Consider the following 22,471-nt stretch of genomic DNA (forward strand, 5'->3'; position numbering starts at 1 on the left):
ATTCATTCATTTAAAAGAGACAGATTCAAATACCAGGTGTAAATGGGTATGTGTCTCCCTCGTCTACTTGTGATCCGATCAACCAAAACGCATCTCAGGTGTAAACAGGGCTTAAATGATGTTTGTGTCAAGTCCAGTAACTAATACAGTAGGATGGCACAGAAATGAAAGGTATTATGCATATGTAACCCGTCCAACTCGACCTGCTCCAAACGGGATTCGAACCGGCGTCACCGGCGTGGGAGGCGGGCACGCTAACAAGGACGCTAAATACCCCATGCAGGTCACGGCACCAAATGTAACCGGTCCTACTCAACCCAGGTAAAAAGGTAAAATATTAGTATTTTTCTTAGACACACCTATCATTATCTGGGGTCGTTTGGATTACTGTCACAATTGTTGTGTGGCTTTTCACGAGTCAACCGAACAGCACCTATTCATTTGGATGAACATCCCTTTAAACTAAAAGAAAACATCACTTCAGCTCTTAGATCTTTCCTCTTGCATACTTACATGCACAACTACACAACGCATTGTGGGACGGCAGCAAGCAATGCCTCTCCTGGGGCTGAAACAAAAACCCTGGAGTCTCACTAACAGGCCTTCATTATCAATATTTATTGAATACTTCAGATCACTTAATACCCCCAACACTGGCCCGCTCAGATCCTATCAGGAGCAGTTGACAGATAATCAATGCACCCATATCCATCCTTTCGCCCCAGTGCTGCCCATGGGACCGGAGCGTGCAGGCTACCCGTCCCTGACCCGTCCCTTCACCTGCCTTTTCTTTCAGCATCTACTGACAGCAAAACAAAAGATCATTAAAGCTAACTAGGACAACTGTTCATAGAACAATGGAAGTCGAGCCATTTCAGCCTATAGATCTATGCACACACATACATTCAAAGATTTGGGGTCAGTTATTTTAATTTTATCTTTTGAAAAAGTGTTTTTTGAAAAAAAGTGATTTTTTTTTAGATAACAGCTGTTCTTTCATTATATTTCATAATATTACTGTTTTACTTTTACTGAGATTGCTTCCAAAAAAAAAAAAAAAAAAATCTTACCAACCAGACCACAAACTTTTGAATGTGCATGTGTGTGTGTGTGTGTGTGTGTGTGTGTGTGTGTGTGTGTGTGTGTGTGTGTGTGTGTGTGTGTGTGTAATACATAATCCAATGTGAATACAATATTCAAATATGGATGTTCAAATGTTAATGAGCATTTATTAAATCTCATGATTATGATGTCAGAGTTATTAGCAGAAGAATGTTTTTACCAAAGGTTTACCAAAATGCCTTTTAAACTGAGCCAAGTACTAAATAGCAGCTGTCTATTAAGTAGTGAATTTGGCCTAGAATAAAGAAATGATATTAGCTAGAAATAAAGATATTTTAAATTTAATTAATTTTATTCTGCAGCTAACATGTGTGTTAATGGTTCTTCAAATATGTCAACATTGTTTAGCAACCCCAGCATGCATATTTTTGCAGCTAAAAGTCATGACAGAAAAAAAAAACAAAAAAAAAAAACACCTTAAAGGGCCCCTTTGGCACATCATGGAAGAAAGTTGTAAGTGCCGCTGAAAACAAGTTGTGCTTCCTGGAGAGCTCTTGAAAGGAACCAAGTGAAACGAAAACACCCACTTGTTAGATATTTTCAAGACAAAGTCGCTTCAACATGCTAATGTGCCTAATCTGAATCTGCTTAGCCGGCCCCTAGTGTGGTGCTTAAGGAATCTCCAGCAGCAAAAAATAAATAAATAAAATAAAAATGTGCTTGCTGCTCTGACTTGTTGCCATAGCAACTTCTGCCTGTGAATCCTCACACTTTCTTTTCTTCCCATTTCCTGTGTCGCAGGATGGGAGGCAGGGAACCAGCTAACCAGTTAAGAAAAGCGTCCTGACACCCACCGTAGACACGAGAAGGTGACGGGTGAAAAAAAAAAAAAAGACTGATAAAAATGTACAAATTGACAAACAAAATAACCTTCGGTTCCTCAAACGAAAGTTTCTCGGTAATGCGCCCACTCCTGCTCCGCTTGCCCTCGGCATTCTAATCACCTCATTAAACTGATAATGAGATTATTAAGGTGGCCTCCACAGGGACACACAAGGGCTCCGGATTTTGGCGAGGACATTATTATTCTCTGCACACAGAAGAGTTCATCTGGACAGTGGGCTTTAAAGGAAAGGGGTCTGGGGGATCAGGACAACTAAATAACCCGGAGTGCTGTCCATCAAGGCTTGATTCCTTCTAGACCCTCACGCAATAACAAAGCTTCAATGGAAAAAAAACTTTCAAGGACTTCAACAGCTAGGGGAATTAGATCATGACAAACAGAAGATTCTGAATATTGCATATTGACGGAGAGAGAGAGAGAGAGAGAGAGAGAGAGAGAGAGAGAGAGAGAGAGAGAGAGAGAGAGAGAGAGAGAGAGAGAGAGAGAGAGAGAGAGAGAGAGAGAGAGAGAGAGAGAGAGAGAGAGAGAGAGAGAGAGAGAGAGAGAGAGAGAGAGAGAGAGAGAGAGAGAGAGAGAGAGACCATTACAGGCATAAAAGTTAAGATGTTTCACTAAATCGCCAATACTAAATATGCCAAAAATCCTTAGAAATATTCATATAATATATAACGTATAATCAAGCATGGCAGAAAGACAGTAAACAATCAAGAAAGTAAATAATCTCATAAAATGTTTCAGTTTTTACACAAAATTGCATTGTTACCAACAATAGTCAAACTCAGCCAGTCAACATTTTAGCAAAGTTGTGTTCAAAAAATAAATCAAAGAAGTTTTGTTTCCCTTGTAATTTATAAAAAAATGCAAGTCTATCAAGACCTACAAACAAACATGCGTTTTGGCTGACAAAAGAGTAAATAAATAAATAATGTATTATTTCTTTAATTATTATAATTAAATGAACTCAAATCAGATTTGTTTTTAACCAGTAGGCCTATAGTATTTCATATAAAAATTATCAATCTTTTTTTTTTTAAATACAACACCAAAAATATGACTTAATGACTAAAAACCTTGTGTAATATTTAGTTATATTGTCTTGAAGGTTATGCACCTACTTTCACTGACAGAAAATAATAATAATAATAATAATTCCAGGCTCTATTTTGGATACTATTCATAGATAATTACACGTATTCATAAGCAGAATAACTCACCTCTGTGTTCATGATTTTATTCTCATAAATTGTAATTCAATGAGAATACAAAAGTAGATTTTCAAAGAACGGAAAATAATCAAACCCGCCGCTAGTTTGAAAATTGAGCACAACAAACAAAGGTGTGTGTGAACCGTCTTACTCCCTTGAGGGAGTTTAGCTCCTAAACAAACCTTTTCAGATTGTCGCAGACTATCAATTACGGTAATGACTTTCAGAGAAGAACGTGGTATGCGCGAGTGGTGAAAGAGAACAGGAGTGCCTTTAAACACTTCCTGTTAGCCGGATAATGGCTGTGCGCGTATATGTTTACACGTCCGTTAGCAGGCCTACATGTGCTTGATGCGCGTGTTAAGGCGGAGGGGTCTCGATGTGTGCCCTTGCATACGAATGATGTCATTACCGTGTCATCCATTCAGAGTCAGGCACATGTGGGACGTGGGAAGGAGGGTTAAGGGCCTTATTGAGACAGATCATTCACCCGCATTAGCATAGAGAAAGAGGAATTATTGAGTCCCTCTGAAAGCTTCATTAGCTCCTAACCAGACATTTGCACTCGCCTCTGTGCACTCGCTTCTGCTGTTCTCAGGGTGTGTGACGGTCAGCCTCGGAGATGGTGATGACGATAAAAACGTCAACAGAAGCACAGACAGCTTCGAAATATAGGCCTTCCCATCAAGCAGCGCAAACACATGAAAGCGTAATCGGGCCTTCACCCGTCTGCTGCGTAGCAAAGCTGCCCAAACCGCCGTCCGGCGCAGGAAGTGTCCTTTTCAAAGGTCATACTTCGTTACAGTCAGAAGAAATGTCAGCTAAAATTGGATTTTGAGAAGAGGCAATAAAGAAATAAATAATCAAATCACACATCAAACGTGACGTGCAACCTCAATACAAAAGCTGAGATCATTATTACAGACAGAAATAGACAATATTTCTGAGAGTACTTTCAGAAAGTCAACTTAACAGGTGATATTTACCGTGATAGCAGCAAATTAATTCCTATGATAAACGGACATGGTTTACAACCGTTCTAAGGCAAGCTACTCAAAAAAAAAAAAAAAAGTTATCAACTTCTATACAGAAAAATGAACTGGGCTAATTATTATTATTATTATTATTCAATAATGTATTATTAAGGGCAAGCTACTAAAAAATAGCTTAGATGCTAATCTACCAACTACTGTACAGTAAATAAGCTAAGCTGAAGGCTAGCCTTTAGAGAAGCTACAGTACAAGGCTAAAGTAGCTTGCTACATATAAAACACATGAAAATAGTCAGCTGTAATCTGAAAACAAAAATGTATAATAAAGGAAAAAACATACCCATGATACAGAAATGTATGCTATCATCAAAAAAAAGAAAAAAAAAAGAAGTTAACTTCTAATTATTTAATTGATTTTAAAATAGTCAATACCAAATTGATAGATGTCGCCTTAAAGACATTCGTTCCAATGAACTGCCGTAGACAAGGCGACATCTAATGTATATATCTATGCACCAGTCTGCGTACACGTCACACACCAGGATGCGCGTGCGCCCTCAGATCACTTGGACGTGGCTGTGTATAAGAGCTAAAAACGATATAAATACTGTTCGTTTTCTCACACAAACCGCTCGTTTCCTGTCTTAGGCCATCAATGTGTACTTACGATGGGGAATTGTTTAATTTGGACGATGGGGAATTGTTTTAATTTGGACTCTGTGCATGCTCTTTGAGACAGTGACCACAGACCTGCATTATATGACTGACAGACAAAAACGGTTTGACCTAAAAATATCAAAATTGAAACTACTGTGGAAAAAAAGACACCTACATCCTGGATGCCCTTGAGGTAAGCTAAAACATACCAAAATTTAATTTCAAAGTGAACTATCCCTTTAAACATTGTTATAAGTATTTCACAATTTTTGGTCCCCATGAAAACAGCCCATAAATCATACGAAATTACGTTTTTTGAAAATGAACATAGTTTGTACAGTTTAAAAATCATTATGTTAATGGAAAGTCCCCATAAAACATGTAAACCTCAAACTGTGTGTGTGTGTCAGACACTTATCTTGCTTAATTGCAGTCAGAGAAAATGTAATGCTGTAGTAAGTGCAAAGCCACTCTTAAACTTAGTCATACTTAACCTTCAACCCTTTTACCCAAGTTAATCTAAAAAAAAAAAAAACACCAGCCCAGACTAGGCTAAATTTGTACTACTTAACAATTAGCTATGCTACAATTCTTTTATGATGCTACTGCTCAGTTCCACCTCTAACATCGTATATATACTTGATCAATTATTAATTTCCTATTTCTTAGAAATCCAGTGACCAAATGGAGTCAGAAAATAAAGAAATAAAAGTATGTATGTCCCCACTGCACAAACCTCAGTAATTAAATTCCAAATCTCTGATTAACACCTCAATTAAATGAGAGCATCTTTGTGAAGTTGGAAAAGGGAGCAGACACAATGGAGAGCAGCAAAAAAAGACATATTATTTTACCTCGTTTTCCATACGCATATCGCTGCGGCACAGCTGTGTCTAATTAGCCTCCATATTCACGACAACCGTGTTGTTCGTGAACGGCCACGCTGTGGTTTTGGCATTTACACATTTGGAGACGCATGAGCCTCACAATGACGTGACACAGAGCTGTGCTTTCAATGCCCCAAAGCATTTGGTGAGCTGCTCTGGGATGGCAGCGTCTCATCAATAATACACGCCGAAGAAGTTACGGGGAAGGCAAGGGCTAAACGGTCATAAAATGACAATTAGATACATAGCCTGCAGTCCCGGGTAAGGTAACTATGCATGAAGGGGTAACCCGAGGGCCAGGGGCAGGCCCCGAGCTTCCCTCAGCCAGCCAGCGGACCATGGGAAAGGCTTTCTACCTGTAAACAACAGACAACAGGTGTCACTCCCTCAGGAGGACAGTGTTATCTGTGGGACACCGCGGACGCTAGACAGGCACCAGAACGGACTGGCAGCTCTGATGAGAAAACATATTTTATATTTGACACCTGCAAGACAGTAATTGCCGCTGTGGAGTTCTTGGGGGACCGTGATGCCTTTTGCGACCTCAAATAAACCTTGAAAATCATTAAAGGCAGATTTTGTAGCTCTACAGAGTATTTTCCGTATTTTGTGCAGTCAGAGGTCCGGTTTTGAAGGATAACCGGGCATTTGGCTTCATATACGACTTAGTTGCATGGAAATGAGCTGCAGACATGCACAAGCAAAACCCACACCTACTGTACACCAAAGTCCCATCAAAAATAAATCCATATGAATATTTCACCAGCTTCTCTGTGACTATTCGACCAATACACATTCATCAAATGCATCTTCAAGGTCAGAGTTACTTCTCCAAGGCAAGGCTGGCCTTCCTTCCCACACATGGATATTCGAATCCCCTCTGTCAGCAATGTATCGCTCCGTTTGCTTTGTTCAGACTCGTTTCTACGGCTGCCTCATCCCCTACGCTTGTCTGCTTTCAACAGCTGTCAGTTATTCATGGCTTTTTGCACTGTCCCAGATACTGTAAGCCTGCTTTAAATGCTAATTCACCCAGACTTAAACCTCGGCAATAAAAATAAATTAAAAGATAAATAAATAAATAGCCTACATACAGTTAAATGGGGATACATGCATAGCGAAACACTCTTTGGGGATTTAGAGTTTTGAAATAACAGATTTCTCTGCATACAGATATCAAAAATATAACAAAAAAATGCTTTCTCATTATATACACTGCAGCATCACCCCTGTTCTCACAGTATCTGAAATGGTTTGATAAAGAATTCGGTCTTCCTAAACATGCATGTAAAGTGAACTTGCTTTTGCAGCACAAAAAAAAAAAAGTCTTCTCGATGTCGACAACACAAACAAAACTCTTCCAGGCCTCGGCTACGACTACAGTGTTTGAGGGCTGGTCAAAAAACACGTTGTTAACGGGCAGCCAATGAAGGCAGGTGTACAAACAGTATGCAAATTTGTTGAAAACCTACATAGGTTCGTCCAAGATGTAAGACCGGAATTTCATTTAGGAGACAATAACTCCATTTGTCGTGCACTTTGATATTTGAAATTTGCAGACCTTTTACATTCAAACAGCTACTATATTACCAGCCCGTTCTCATCCTAGGGCGTCATATATTGACGCTTTTGACATTTCCTCGACATCGAATGCACATGGCACCCTTTAGCGTCAATATGAGACGCAGATAGAAATGGGCCAGAAGGCGCCTCCTGGCGGTCTAACCCTAACCCTACACCAGACCTAAACCTACCCATAACCGAACAAAGCTCTGTGCGTCTCATATTGACGCTAAAGGGTGCCATGTGCGTTCGATGTCGACGAAATGTCAAAAGCGTCAGTATATGACGCCCAAGGATGAGAATGCGTTGATATTACACACGACATGAAAGATTATATCCGAAAAAGAATAATAGGGGTACTAAAAAATTTCTACTGTACTCTTATGAAATTCCCCTTTAAGACCACTACTCAATAACATACAGGAACCAAAGGAATGTTGTTGCTACACAAATGACCATAGTATTATGCTAATAATAAGTTAAACTCAAAAAGGAGAGATGAGTTTCATCAGTTCATATCGAAGCCGAACAATTGGTCAATAATATTAGCCGTTACATAGAGCACACTATAATGGAAACAGGTTTTATATAGAACCCACATCATGTGGGCTATTCTCATGAGACGGCTAGCCTACCACCCTAGGTCATTACCGCTGCACTGCAGTCACATCCATGATACATCGCAAATCCCTTCCCACAATGCCGCAGAGGCCTGAAGGTGCTTGTGACACCACTGTCCTTACCTTGGCCTTCAAGGACTGAGGAGAAGGACAGTAGACAGAGGGACACGAAAGACAAATCTTCTTCTCCACTCAGTAGGGAGCAATTAATCAGTCCAAATATGTATTAGCGCCCCAGAGATGGCCTATGATACTACACATATAGCTGTCACAGTAGCGGATAGAAGAACGAAAACAGAAAACTATATACACTCGTGCCGAGCAGTGGGCCTCGGGTCTGTGCGCTAAGTGTCTTTTTAATGATCTCTGACCAGTGCTTGTCTCAGATTCGCACTTCACAGTGAAAGATTTATGACTTTTCAGGAATAATCCATTCAGTGCGTTTCTAGCGCAAGGAGTGTGAGATTGGGAATTCTCCTTTGGGTCTTGGGCAAGGGGCATCAATTAGTGTTGTCAGTGTTCAGAACTGTGAAACAGTGGGTTATGGTTTACTATGGTGTTTTGACATATTAAATTTATAATTACGGGATAATTGGTGCTACAGGAACTAAAAAAAAAGGAAAACAGTTGCTCACAGGAGACATAACCCGACAGAATATGAGCACTGCGGTGAAAATGAATGTGTGGACGTATCACACACACAGACCCACAAGGATGTTCTCATAATGAACAGTTAGTATGAATAAGATAGCACTTAGCCACAGGCTAACAGGAATTTGTGTGTGTGTGTGTGCGCGCGCACATGTCAGAAGAGAAACCAAGGAAGAAATTGACAATAAGCAGCTGGTAAAATGCCAGCAGCACCCCGTTTCTCTTGCCCTTCTCTCTTGGTCCGTTGGGAACAGTTGGCAGCTCAGAACATTATATATAAAAACACTGATCTGGAAAAACGAGGATTACGGTAAATAAATCACCAGCAGCAACGATTGTTTGTGCTGAGAGGCTAGACACAAAAATACACAGTTTAAAGGGATAGTTCAACCAAAATGTAAAATATTGCCATTATTTACTTGCACTTATGATGGCATGAAATAAAGTCTTGTAGTCATGGACTTCATATACAAAAGTTTGAACTGGCTTGACTGAATATATTTAGAGATTAAAAACACTTTGATCTGGCTTATGCTGAAAAGTTAGTTAATTAAATATGTTTCAAAACTTTTTACTGACATTCTATAGCTATAGCCATCCATATTTGAGTGTATTCCTACACTCCAAAGAAAAGAAAAAAGACTAAAATAGTTTTCTAGACTGTGAAAATGGACCGAATATATTGCTGACTCATCCTGGATGCAGGGGCGTAATGCACATTTTCGTCTAATCAAATACTCAAATGTATCCACCATTACCACCTACAAACAACTAGCAATAGCAAGTAGAAGGTCATGAAATTCTGGGCTATGACATACAGACTACTGACTTTAAAAAAAAAAAAGACATTTTCATTCGTATTGTGATGTATATACGAGTGAAATGGATTACCGAAATGTGTTGTTTGAACGGAGGCAGATCTCAATGCAAGTTTGCAGTCGATTGTATTAAAGGAATGGGGTTTATGCAGATGAAATGAAGAAGCGCAACATACAGTGCATCACAAGAGAGAAGTTTGTTGATTCACCGGAGGATCGAGTTTTAATTAAGAATTACAGTATGATGTCAAAAAAACACATGCATGGATAAATTATTCACAAGATCAATAATATGCATTTAGAAAATTGATTGGGTGAATCTCGATGGTTTAATTTACTGTTAGTGAATCAAAGCAAAAATGTAAGTCCGGTTGGATCACCGGGTCTTGTTTACAGGCCAGATTTGGGCTTCAACGTAACGCCCATTCAGATCTCTATTCTTCTCTTCCAAATGTGTGTGTCTGCACATTTGTTTTGGTAGTGAAATGGTCTTTTGAGCAACATAAGCTTAAGTGAAGCACAGTCACGTACAGCCTGGCTCCCACTCGCTCATATCTCTCAAAACAATGAGCTGTCTGGCCTGGCAATGCCCCAGACAATGGACATTTGGGTCAGGGGAAATACAGTCTTCCAATGTGTCCAATGCGAGACCAGTGGAGCCATCCACTACCACAGCTGTTTTGGGCTGGAAGCAGGCAGAATAACACGTCTCCATTGCTTCCTTCTCCTCCAGTGCCACGCTATCTCTGCTAGCAGACCCGAAAGGTATTGTAGGACGATGGGGCCTAGTGTCTCTCAGGAGCACACTTGACGTTATTGGCTCCTTCTGAAGGTATCAGATAAAAAGATTGATGGAGCGTTCAAGAATTTGTGAGATCCTAAACTGCAGGGTGAAGTCTGAGGCTGAATGCCCACAATCAACATTCACAGGGAACCAATCAAAGAATGGTATCCAAGCGAACAAAGTAAACAAATATGCTTCTTTCTCATTCAAAGCCACCATCTTTTTTGTTTTTGTTTTTAAATCCCTGTTTCCATGGCACGGGCCGCCACAATCAGAGTGGCAGGAGATGAGATGCATTTAATTAGGACTTAATGAGATGACAGAGAAGGGATATGAGTCAGTTGCGGGGAACAACACGGCGGTATCACACTCCTCAGGTGACTGACAGGCTTGCGGCAAACAGGGGCAGTGAGGGCAGCCATGCCGAACCACAACACTCTTGAATCGCAGGCCTTAATAAACAAGGATGCAAATCACGGCCGCCTAGCTGGAGTGGCTCTGCCTTGGGGCATTTCCTGATAAATACAGTGTTACTGAGAGAGGTTACACGTGTGCCCTGTCAATCAGTATCGTGAGTAACGATATGGCTAATGTTAGTATAGCACAGGCAAAAACGTGATGTAAATGCAATTTCACCTAGCGCATCCTGATTCAGTATATAATTGCAGTATAATTTGTAAAGTGCAAAGCAGGTCATGTAGGCAGGCGAAGGTAGAGTATAATTAGCTATTAATTGGTACTTCCTGTTTATACAGACAGGAGAACTGAAACATTAAAGGAATATTTCATGTTATGTTTAATCAACAGCATTTGTGGCATGAATGTTGATTACCGTTTTAATCATAAAAAGAATTGCGGTTGATTTAATAGCAATGCTCTCCGCTTCTGATATTAAAAAAGTGAATATTGTTTCGGACAAGGGGGGCCTATGAGACAACATTTTTTGGAAACCACTGCTTTAAAGAAATAGTTTACCAGTTTGTTAATTTAATAAAAGTCAAAGGGGTCCAAAACAACACTGATGACTTTCACTGTATGGACAAAAACTTCACAGAGACATACAGTAATTGAAAATAAAAATAGATTTTCATTTGTGTCTGAACTACCCCTTTAAAAGCAGCAGATAAACTGGATGTTACAAGGAAACCAATTGACACTGTCCTCGAAAAAAAAATCATGCTTAATAAGAGATCTGACGGAAGATGCAACCTGGCAAATTCATAATCAAACGCATGTAAGGACTGCAGCACATGCGCCAAAGTCAGAAAAATAATGAGTTGACTGAAGCAGAAACCATTTCTCACGGTAAAGGTGAGAGAGGTGTGCTTTGCGAAGATTTATAAAGAACAAAAGGGAAGAAATGGTGGAAAAGACAAAAAAACGGATGGAGAGACGGAAAAAAGAGGGACATAAAGGTGGATAAATTGAGTTATCATTTAGATATAGGCCATTACCATCTCTTTGAGGTTACAGAGTGACCGTGACATTAGTCTGGAAGGAATATATACAGTATGTCATCTACTTCTCCAGGAGATGGGCAGCACCCATTTGACCGTCCAATCAGAACTCTAGGTTTCAGGTGACCTTCCAGCTGCTGTGCAGAGCAAATCAGTCATTGACAGTCAAGGAAGCCCCAAAACATTCTTGCGAATTTCAGAAACAAGGTGAGCATGTTCGTCCCAGTCTAAAATCATGGCTTTTACCTAAGTGAAGCAAATGTGGGCTGATTGATTATTTTAAAGCACTTTCAGGAACTCTGTCAATCTGACCTCCTGTCTGTCTACCTTTTGATCTTTCTCAACATCCTACTTTCGAAGAAAGAGCAAAAGCAGGAAAATCAAACACTCAGGCACTTACTGACAGCCGCAGACTGTGTACGCGAGGCTGGTGTAAGTGGTATAATCTTGATTGAACGATCCAATCCACAGAAGGCACAACAGGGCCCCACTTACAGGCTGTGTTCTATTCTAGTGCTACACAATTGTTGGTAATTACTTAAACAAGCCGCATTATTCAGAGTAAGAATAGTCCATAAGAGTCCTTTTTCATGCACAATAACTGCAGATTACAACTCTGTGTTCCACCTTCTTCTGTCACCGCCAACCAAAAGGGCACTACACAAGCAACAATAAATAGTTTAATAGTTTTTAAGTGCGTTTCCTCATTTTGCTGATGCTTTTTTATCTTCTCAAATCAATAAGTTAGTATTTAGGGGAGTATTCTGGGATTTTTTGGGTTGATGCTGTGCCACAGAGTGAGACATGAATGGGGGCAGGTTATGTGAAAACAGACCAGCCTAGAAGGAACAGAGATTTTAATGGGTAAGTACTAGTACCTTTCTATCTGTCCATCCATCCATCCATTCATCCATCTATCATGCAGTTTATTTTTCATTTGGGTTCATTTTCTGTATGTTTGAAGGCAGGATTATTCATTAAGCTGTATCAGGAAGGTCGAAAGTTTGGCCTGAGGATCCATTCACATGTGTGTCCCTGTGAGACTGGGTTATATGTGGCATATGTCATCCAGGCAGGTGGCTCGAACTAGTGCAACATAACAACTCCAACTGGAGGAGACTGTCACTTCCATGACCTCCCTTCATCCTCACACCCTTGATTGACTGCATGTAACATGAGTCCTCAGCATGATGTGTCAGGATGGCAAAGCCCACACCACATGTAATTCGCAGCACTGGTCCGGGACCAAGCATCCTGTCGGGCTCAGTAATGAAACAGCGGCTGACATGAGTAAACGGGGTGTAGAGGAACTACGCAAGATGGTCATGCCTGCAGCTTTCACATCTGATGCCGACATGTGGGACTCTTTCTTTTGCCAACATCAAACACAGTGAAGAGGTTGCCCTGACTCTAGACAGCATGAAGATTTTTGTCTAAGAGCCTGTTCTTGAAAGGAAGTCCTGTCATCTCGTCCCAAATGTGCTGGAGTTTTATTTAGTTATTCTTTTATACATATTATATATAAATTATAATTTCATTTAAACTTACATATACACAATCCATCCTCTACTAGCAATGACCCTCATCACACAAACCCACATTTACACCTTTATTATACACCTTTATATATAATCGCTTATTTATCTCACAGCGAGACAAATTTATCATGGGAATTTGATAAACGATCTGTCACAACAAAACGTCTACTTGTGCAAGCAGCCATTTACTGGCCTACGGTCCGCCCACTCTATTAAAAGCAGGATTTTCAAAGCTGTTCGGTTCACAGCTGATTAAGGTCATTAAATAAGTGGGCTGGTTTACAGACACGCCGTGGAGAGCGTTTAGGTAGAACAACATCTCTTGCTGAGCAACGAATGTTCAGTGAAGATGCAAACCTCTCTCATTAACGCCGCTGTATATTCATTGGTGTTCTCGGTTAGATTGTGCTGTTCTGAACCCCCCTGAATGAGAGGAATTTTAATGGCTATACTACCTCTGATGGCATGAGGCATTAACTTCCTGCCAACTGGCCACCTTGGTTTTTTAGTAGATGCTTTACTATTGCATCCGAGGCAACAGGCCAGAAGGGAAAAAACAGCAGGTCCGAGCACACGTTGGAGGAGGAAGGGGCCATCTTGAACTGTTTCCGAGCTGATACATCCTGAGCGGTAGGCACAGATGGTATCTTGAAACTGGCATGTGTGACCGTTTAAAGGCGTAGCGCCAGAAACAACATCGGGGAACACCTCTGTCGCTGACGGGACCAGGGAACTGGTATACTTGGCTACCTCTTCCTCAAGCAGAGGTGAATCTGGCTTAAATCATGGAACGCACTGCATAGACTTTGGTAATATGAATGAATGAATGAATAATTTTAAGTATTCACTGGTTGGATTTAAATAGGGATTAAAATGCTTAAGAGTCTTTGATTGGATCATTATTGCAGTGATTATTATCTTTGTATCATGTTATATCGTTGGCAACAGTTCTTCTAACCCTAATTGATGGAGTGTGTAGCTTTTCATTTTCTTTTCATCATGGCCATATTCCAGGATGACAATGTCAACATTCATCACGCTCAAACTATGAAAGAATGGTTTAGAGGGAGCATGAAGAATCATTTTCACACATGAATTGGCACATCTGAGTCCAGACCTTAAATTTATTGAAAGTTTTTGGGATGTCCTGGAGGAGACTTTACAGAGTGCTCGACTTTTGCATTGTCAATACAAGATCTTGACTAAAAATGGATGCACAACATTTATTTCCATCAAGAGGTGCATCATTTTTTGGTAGTAAGGATAGAGATGACTAACTGGACAATTTCGGAGGATTTGGTGCGCAACAGATCCTGAGCGTCACTGACAAATATCTTATCTTTTAAAATGTGTGGTACATATACATAAAGTCCACATGATCGCGACTTGTAAAGCGAAAGTAGAAAATTAGCGTGCGTTTAAAAGTGATTTTAATACCCCACATATATTGATATTGGCTCCCTGATACCCGCAAATTATAACCAATATAATTACCCAACTACATAATTGTGAGAGAATGAAAAAGCACTGAAATATATATTTTTCCTCCCAAAATTTTCTTAAATCTTCTAGTGTCCTGAGTAGTTTGTCATTTTGATTTTGCTATTACACACTACTTGAGTTTGAGCAATAACTGTGTTGTTTAAAAAATAGGTCATCTGGAAAATATTTACTTTGTTTTAAACTTGACAAGTGTGTCTATTGTCCATGCATTATTAATGAAAGACTATTAATGTAATTTAAGAAACATATTCAATGAAAAAAAAAATCAGCACTTTTTAGAAATACCAATGTTCTAAGTTTAAAAAATGTGCAGACCCATGGCACTATTAAACTTATGTTATACAAATAATAATTAAATGTAATAAAATGTCATTAAAAATGTCTCTCTAAAAGTTAATGTCTAATATTATCAAAATGGGTAAAATGATAAAAACTTATGCACTCTCAACTTACAAAGTAAATATTTTACAAATAATAATTTGTTTTGGCTTCAGCACAATGAATAAAATATATAGAGAGAGATATAATTACATTTATAAAATGTATCAATATTATAAATTAAAATGATATAATCCTATAAATAATGTCCATTATTTATTTTTACACTTTTACCTTCCCACATATTTAATACTTTTCAAACACAGTATTTTTCCTCACACAGTATAAATGTATAAAGTATAAACCTCTGCTTTCCCTGTTTAAAAGATGTTGTGGCTTTGGATGTCGGTACTTGTTTTTTTAACTGTTTTAATCAGCAAGACCATGCTTTTTGAGTAATTTTTTTTTTGCTGGTGAACAATATGTCTACAGCTAGACCAGCGCTAACCAGCATGGGACTAAGTTGGTCTTTCAGCAGGTTAATGACTTATTAGTGGGCCTAACTGGGACACTTCAAAATGGTGAAGACATTTTCTCAGACTTGCACTGCCAGCTATCTTCTCTGTACAGAGTATTGTAATGAACTGTGAGATGGAGGCTTCCTCCAAGCTCATATGGCCTGGCAGCTTTTGACAGAACCCAAAGGGACGTCTTTCTGCACGCCAAGCACAAGAGCACACAGCCCTGACCTAATACTCCATTTTTCCCCACCCTTTTTCCCCGCTCTTTTCATTTTTCAACCCAAACATGTTTTGTAAGATAAGCCTCCTTAACCACGGCAGATTCTGCATGCTTTTTGTCTGTGTGAAAACGGATTAGAAGAGGAAAGCAGAGCGGGAAAAGCCATACAAAGTGAGGGAATGAACAACTGACTTTTCTTTTTTTCCACCAAGTTCTTTCAGAGATTTGAGCCCGATGACGCGCCCAATGGGCCCCAAACCAAGGGAACGGTCTGTATCGCGGTTTGTCGAGGCCACGAGAGAGGACAGCGGACTCCAGTGCCAGAGTTCTCCAGCCTTCCGTGCCATTACTTAATGAAAGTGCCGTAGTCCTTTCTTCAACTTCCTGTGGGTTTTAATTAGATCATTAGCAGAACAGATTTAATTATAGCACAGGCAAGTGCAAGGCATATTAGAGGTACACCTGGCAAACTTGGTCCATCATCAAAATACTGTGAGGCTTTCCAAGGGTTGGCAGCAAGTTGGGATGCAGTGGTCTACTGGGATTGCGGAATCATAATGAAGTATTATATTCATACCTTGCTAGGAGCTAAACATTTTCCTGAGAGCAGTAATGGGATGCTAATCTTGGACCTAACTGGTCTGCTTTACTTGGCTGGATTTGACCTGAACCGACATTATTGTGCTTTTACGTTATTTTTTGGCCTTTTGACACTTAGGGCCCTATCTTGCACCCAGCGCAATTGACTTTGTACGCCGACGCATGTATCATTCCTATTTTGCACCCACGCAAAGCGGACTTTTCCCTCCACAGAAGCACGTCGGTAAACTAAGAAATACACTTGCGCTCCCTGGGGCGGTTCAGTGCAAAAAGGAGGCGTGTTCCGGCGCAAACGTTCCTTCATGCTATTTTGCAGGTTTAGAAAACAGTTGCGCCACTAACCAGGAAAAAATTGTTTAAAGTCAGTGGCGCGTTGCGCATGTTATTCATATGCTATTTTAAGGGCACATGCTTGGCCATAATCAATGTAGCGTGTGCACAACGCGCATACACTTTGATTCTCTCATCTACACAGAAGCAGCAGTTTTCTTTTTTGCTAATCATAAATTATTACGATAGATAGATAGATAGATAGATAGATAGATAGATAGATAGATAGATAGATAGATAGATAGATAGATAGATAGATAGATAGATAGATAGATAGATAGATAGATAGATAGATAGATAGATAGATAGATAGATAGATAGATAGATAGATAGATAGATAGATAGATAGATAGATAGATAGATAAGATAGATAAGATAGATAAGATAGATAAGATAGATAAGATAGATAGATAGATAGATAGATAGATAGATAGATAGATAGATAGATAGATAATTTATTATAAAAGCATACATATAGCTTACACATTTACCCAAATTATCATACGCCTGTTCAACCGAAGTTAATTTGGGTGGGTTTCTCCATTTCAATGTAACTTCTCTCTCTTTTACGGCCGTGACGAGAGCGTTGCTCTCCTTGGCTGTGAACCGCTCCTGGCGCGCGCCTGGCAAATCCGCCGTTACAATAGCAATCCACCATGGAAAAAGTGTGTCTGCTCTTAAAGGGAACGTGAGATGACTCTCTGATTGGTTTATTTCACGTTACGCCCAAACCACACCTATGAATAATGAAGCTACTTCAGACCAACCCCTTTTAGATTTGCACCGGGCGCAAGAGTCATTTATCCCGCCGGGAAAATAGCAACAGCGCCAATACCCGCCCACAAAGTTACTTGCGCTTTGCGCTTGACACTTGCGTTTCAGATCGTTATAATAGGGCCCTAATTCTTGTAGGCACATTAGAGAGATGGCAGGAAATAATGGGGGGAAAAGGGACAAAAAGAACTGACATAACCCATATTTAAACTTGCATTGAGCAAACACAGCTCAGTTTTGAAAAGTATTGTTTTTTTCTTGCAAACCAATTCCTGTGTTCAGCACCATTTCATGCTACTATGCTAACCACTAGAGCACAGCTCTGTAAGTTTCTTTTAGACCAGGGGTTAAAGACTTCTTTTATGCCAAAGACGCCCAAATTTGATGATCCCTGAGGGACTCCCTTGCTAAAATATGGAGGCATATAGAAAGACCCATTTGTAGACATTTTACTAACTATAAGTAACTTTGCAACTACATGTCAACTACTGGTCAATAGAGTATTAGTAGAACATCTGCTAACACTTTATTTGGTTTCACTTTATTTTGATGGTCCCTTTAATACTTTCTGTTGACATTAAGTAACGTTGCACCAACATGTCTACTAACTCTCATTAGAGTGTTAGTAGAGTATGAGTATACTGGTAGGGTTAGGGTTAGAATTAGTTGACATGTAGTTGCAAAGTTACTGATAGTCAGTAGAATGTCTGTTGGAGGTCCATAACAATAGAGTTAGCAGATATTACGCAGACAGTCTACTAATACTCTAATTACTGACAGCTGACATGTAGTTGCAGTTACTTAAATCACCCTTTATTTTAATGGTCACCCAAAACACATTCAACTGACTATAAGTAATTCTGCAACTACATGTCAACTTATTCTACTATCCCAAATCCTAACACCAAACCCTAACCTAACAGTCTTCTAATACTCTAATAATTGTCAGTCGACATGTAGTTGCAAAGTTACTTATAGTTAGTAGAATGTATCGAAATAAAGTGTAACCCAATAATGCTCGCATTTTAATATCCAAAATTCACTATCATGTTTTCGTCAGGCAGATGTGCTGGCATATTAGTTTTGCTCTGATGTTTTTCATTAACTTTGCAGGCTGTCGTAGTCTATTTACCAAATGAATACACACGGTTTACAATGAAGATGCAAATGGAGGAGAGGGGTGTTTGACTTTCCACCCTGGCACCAAACTAATGTGAATTGCGCATTCTGAACATGGCAGACAGAGAGGAACAAACAAACTCACGCAAACAGTGATATTTGTGTACGCAGAGCTGTCAGTTCCTCTGTCAAGTGACGGTGTTTGTATGCATTTGCGTCTCTCTTTCTGTCGCTCCCTCTCGCAATTCTCTCCATCGCTGTGCTCCTAACTTCATTCTCTCGTCCTCCATCATCTTTTCTTTGCATCATTTATTCCAAGCCACTGTAAAATGCTAAACCATCTCCCTCTGTATTTCGATTACTGTTGATTTTTATACCTTGTGCTCACGACAGCTTGTGTGGATGCCAAAAAAGGCTGCACTGACATTCCTTAGGATTGGTTTGCAGGAGGTAACAGCTCAGCGGCCGCAACAGAGGTATTGATCCGTACAGTGTCAGCAGGGTTGGCGTGACCTCCCAGGGGAGAGCACAGGCTGTGCCCGGCGCATCTGAGCATCACAGCCCATTAGCCCGGCTGATATAGGGAGCACCGCTCTACCGGAAAAGGAACGTAAGAGGCCATTCGCTACAGTTTTTACGTAGTTTTTTTTTTTTTTAGTCCAGTGACAAGATTGAGATATGCATACTTACATCCACTCACTTACAAACATTCACAGAATTTGAAAAATTCTGATTGTTTTCATACTGGTTTCCTCCAACCAGTTTCAACTGATCAACACACAGAGAGTCCCGCCCCAAACTCACACCATTGGTTGAGGCAATGTTGAAATGTTAAGCTGCTCAAACAAATGCTTGCAATGTTTGGATAACACATTGGCTCGTTGGTTGGCTCATTTACAGTTGGCTCTGCAATAACTTTGGAAGTCTGACTTTGGGGAAAATTGAATGCATTACATAATATAATTGAATTAATACAAGTAAATTATAATCAAAATATAAAAAATATATAAAAATAAAAATAATTAATTCAAATAAATTATTTAAATGTATTATAATTTGCAATAAATTAGAAAGTAAGTAAGTAAGTAAATAAATAAAGTGGGGGGAGAGAATTTCAATAAACAAATTATTATATAATTTATTTGTTTGGGAGGAAAAAATGATGGATGGATGGATGGATGGATGGATGGATGGATGGATGGATGGATGGATGGATGGATGGATGGATGGATGGATGGATGGATGGATGGATGGATGGATGGATGGATGGATGGATGGATGGATGGATGGATGGATGGAAAGAAAGAAAGAAAGAAAGAAAGAAAGAAAGAAAGAAAGAAAGAAAGAAAGAAAGAAAGAAAGAAAGAAAGAAAGAAAGAAAGAAAGAAAGAAAGAAAGAGTTACAATGATCTAAAGTACCAACATAATATTGTGGGGAGAAAACGAACTGCAAGATATGATAACATACAGTATAAGATCCCAAAGCTACATGAAATTGAAATTGTCAGGAAAACAGAAGGGGAATCTGTTTGGTATATGTTGCAAATCTTATTTAAACCTTTCTCTCCTGCATGAGTGCCACAGTTAATATTATTCCAGTAAAACACTTTCTCTCTCTTCACCCTGAACTTCTAGCCACCTGAGAGGGAAAACCTCAGACAAAAGGATGACAAACCACCAAACAGCATATAATGCCGTGCAAGTCAATACTGTGGTTTTGACATACAGCACAAAGCAGCCAGACGGTGATACGAAGAAAGTTACTGACAGCTCAAAATGGGGAGGACAGACCCCAGCTTCACAACTAACTCTCCTTGTATGATTGACAGATTTAATCGGTGTCACACCGCTCCGTCACATAGACCCCAATCTATTTTAGTCAAAAAAAGACACCTCTGACAACTGAACAACGTTTCATGTTTTATAAAGGCAAGAAAAGCATGGTCAGGTGTGACATGCATGCTGATAAGTTCAAGACGGTTAAAGGCACAATATGTAACTTTTTTGCTTTAAAAATAGCAAAAATCACTATATCTATGTTATATATATTTTTTAGTTGTGTACTTACATTATCCCGACTGTTTCCAACAACTTTCAAACCAGGAGAAATTTGTAATTTAATTCGAGAAACGTCTCGTTTCTTTATTTCCGTTTTGTCGCCGCCAATGGCGTCATATCCGCGTTGTCCCTGGTTTCCGCTCGTGCTGCCATGGCAACCAGAGCTATGAACCAAAGCGACTGACGCGGACAACTTTGTAGTTCGCAATGTCTATTTGCACGCTGTTGTTGTTTCGTTCAAACATTATGGACCATGGCAAGCAGACTTTGGATAAAAAAAGGAGAACTAAAACGAGAATCAATATCAGCGCGGTGTTTTCGAGATGCCGAGAGCTCCCATAGACAGTAACGTTATATAAACGAGAGCTCCACGTCCGAGACTTCGATCGCTCCTACATGTACTTTATTAAACAGGTGAGCACATTTCCATAAAACTAATCAATGTTTTATAGTTTAACAATGATAAAATGTTATAATATGATCTGTATGTTATTCTAATGTTGATCTAGCTTACTGCTAGTCTCATACAGACAAACTAACACATACATTTCAACACATTCAAATGCAGTTTAGTGTGATAGTGTAATGTTAGACCAGGTGAAACAGTGCTGCGTAACCTCAAGTTAAATTTGTCTAATAAACTGACCTGTGAGTAGTAATTCTGCGTGTAGCTCGGTAGAATGAAATGTCCGTATTCCTTTTATATCCGCGGGATTCGCGTCGTGTTTGGAGTTGATAGCTGTCTCTTAGCAATCCCGAACTGCGTCATATCAGTCATGATAAAAACATTGATGTATTTACTCATCTATAAACATTATTAGATCGGTCGGCTTGACGTTGACGACAAGATCCATAATTCTTAGCAAATGTTGCGTCATCAATCTACGCCTTTGTTATTGTAAATAGGTTAGCGACCCCTAGCGGCGAAAAATGCCAAACTGTACGTTTAAGTGATTTGTTTCACGCCATTAGACAAGTCAAGATTTAAACGGAAATAACAATTGAAATAGAAAATATTGGTAGACTTTGTGTTAAATTAAACTGGAAAAATAACCTCCCTTTCAATCAACAAATCACTATCAGAGTAGAGAGACTTTAGTACCTAAAGCATCAATGCAATCCTATGAAAAGTGATTGTATATGATTGTATTGCCACATCCCAAAGGGACAAGATATTGGGAAAAAAAAAAGAGAGAAAAGGATCAAAACATGTTGCAGGCAGAATTTACACATGCAACAGATTTTTAAGTTTAGAATAGAATAGAATAGAATAGAATAGAATAGAATAGAATAGAATAGAATAGAATAGAATAGAATAGAATAGAAGGATTAAACTGACTGGCTTTAAATATATCTTGTGAAGCTGTTTCTTTACTTTCACTTTTGTTCAATTTAATGCATGCTTGCTGAATTCAAGTATTAATTTATTTTTAAAAAAAAATCTTACTAAACCCAAACTTTTGAGGGGTAGAATTTATGGCAGGACGTTTAATCTGATTGTGAAAATAAATAAATAAATAAATAATAAAAATTTGGATGAGGACAAAAATTGTGCGATTGGCGGCGCTAAAAAAAAATCTGGTCAAATAAATGTTTGATAGTAATACATATTAAAGTACATGTTTTACAGGTGACAGATTATTTTTTTTTGAGCAATGAAAATAAATATATAAAATGCTGTTTTAATTTTCAAACAATGATGTTATTTTCCAGCCGCTCCAGAGTGGGTCACACGGCATTAAAAAAATCTAAATAAAATAAATAAATAAATTTATGACATATAGAAGACATGACATTGTGTTTGGTTTTACTTGTAGTTCGGTACGAGTAAAAAACAACACACATTTAGCCCTAGTTCGCTTACTATTCGCCCTGCCATTTTTAACACCG

General features: G+C 39.1%; 1 protein-coding gene across 1 annotated transcript in view; it reads right to left on the reverse strand.

The window, feature by feature from the left end:
- ntrk3a (neurotrophic tyrosine kinase, receptor, type 3a) overlaps nt 1-22,471 on the reverse strand; it is a 206,034-nt gene that overhangs the window by 123,602 nt on the left and 59,961 nt on the right. The window lies entirely within an intron of this gene.

This window comes from Scardinius erythrophthalmus, assembly GCF_964197995.2.
Source record: "Scardinius erythrophthalmus genome assembly, chromosome: 24".
Classification (NCBI taxonomy): domain Eukaryota; kingdom Metazoa; phylum Chordata; class Actinopteri; order Cypriniformes; family Leuciscidae; genus Scardinius; species Scardinius erythrophthalmus.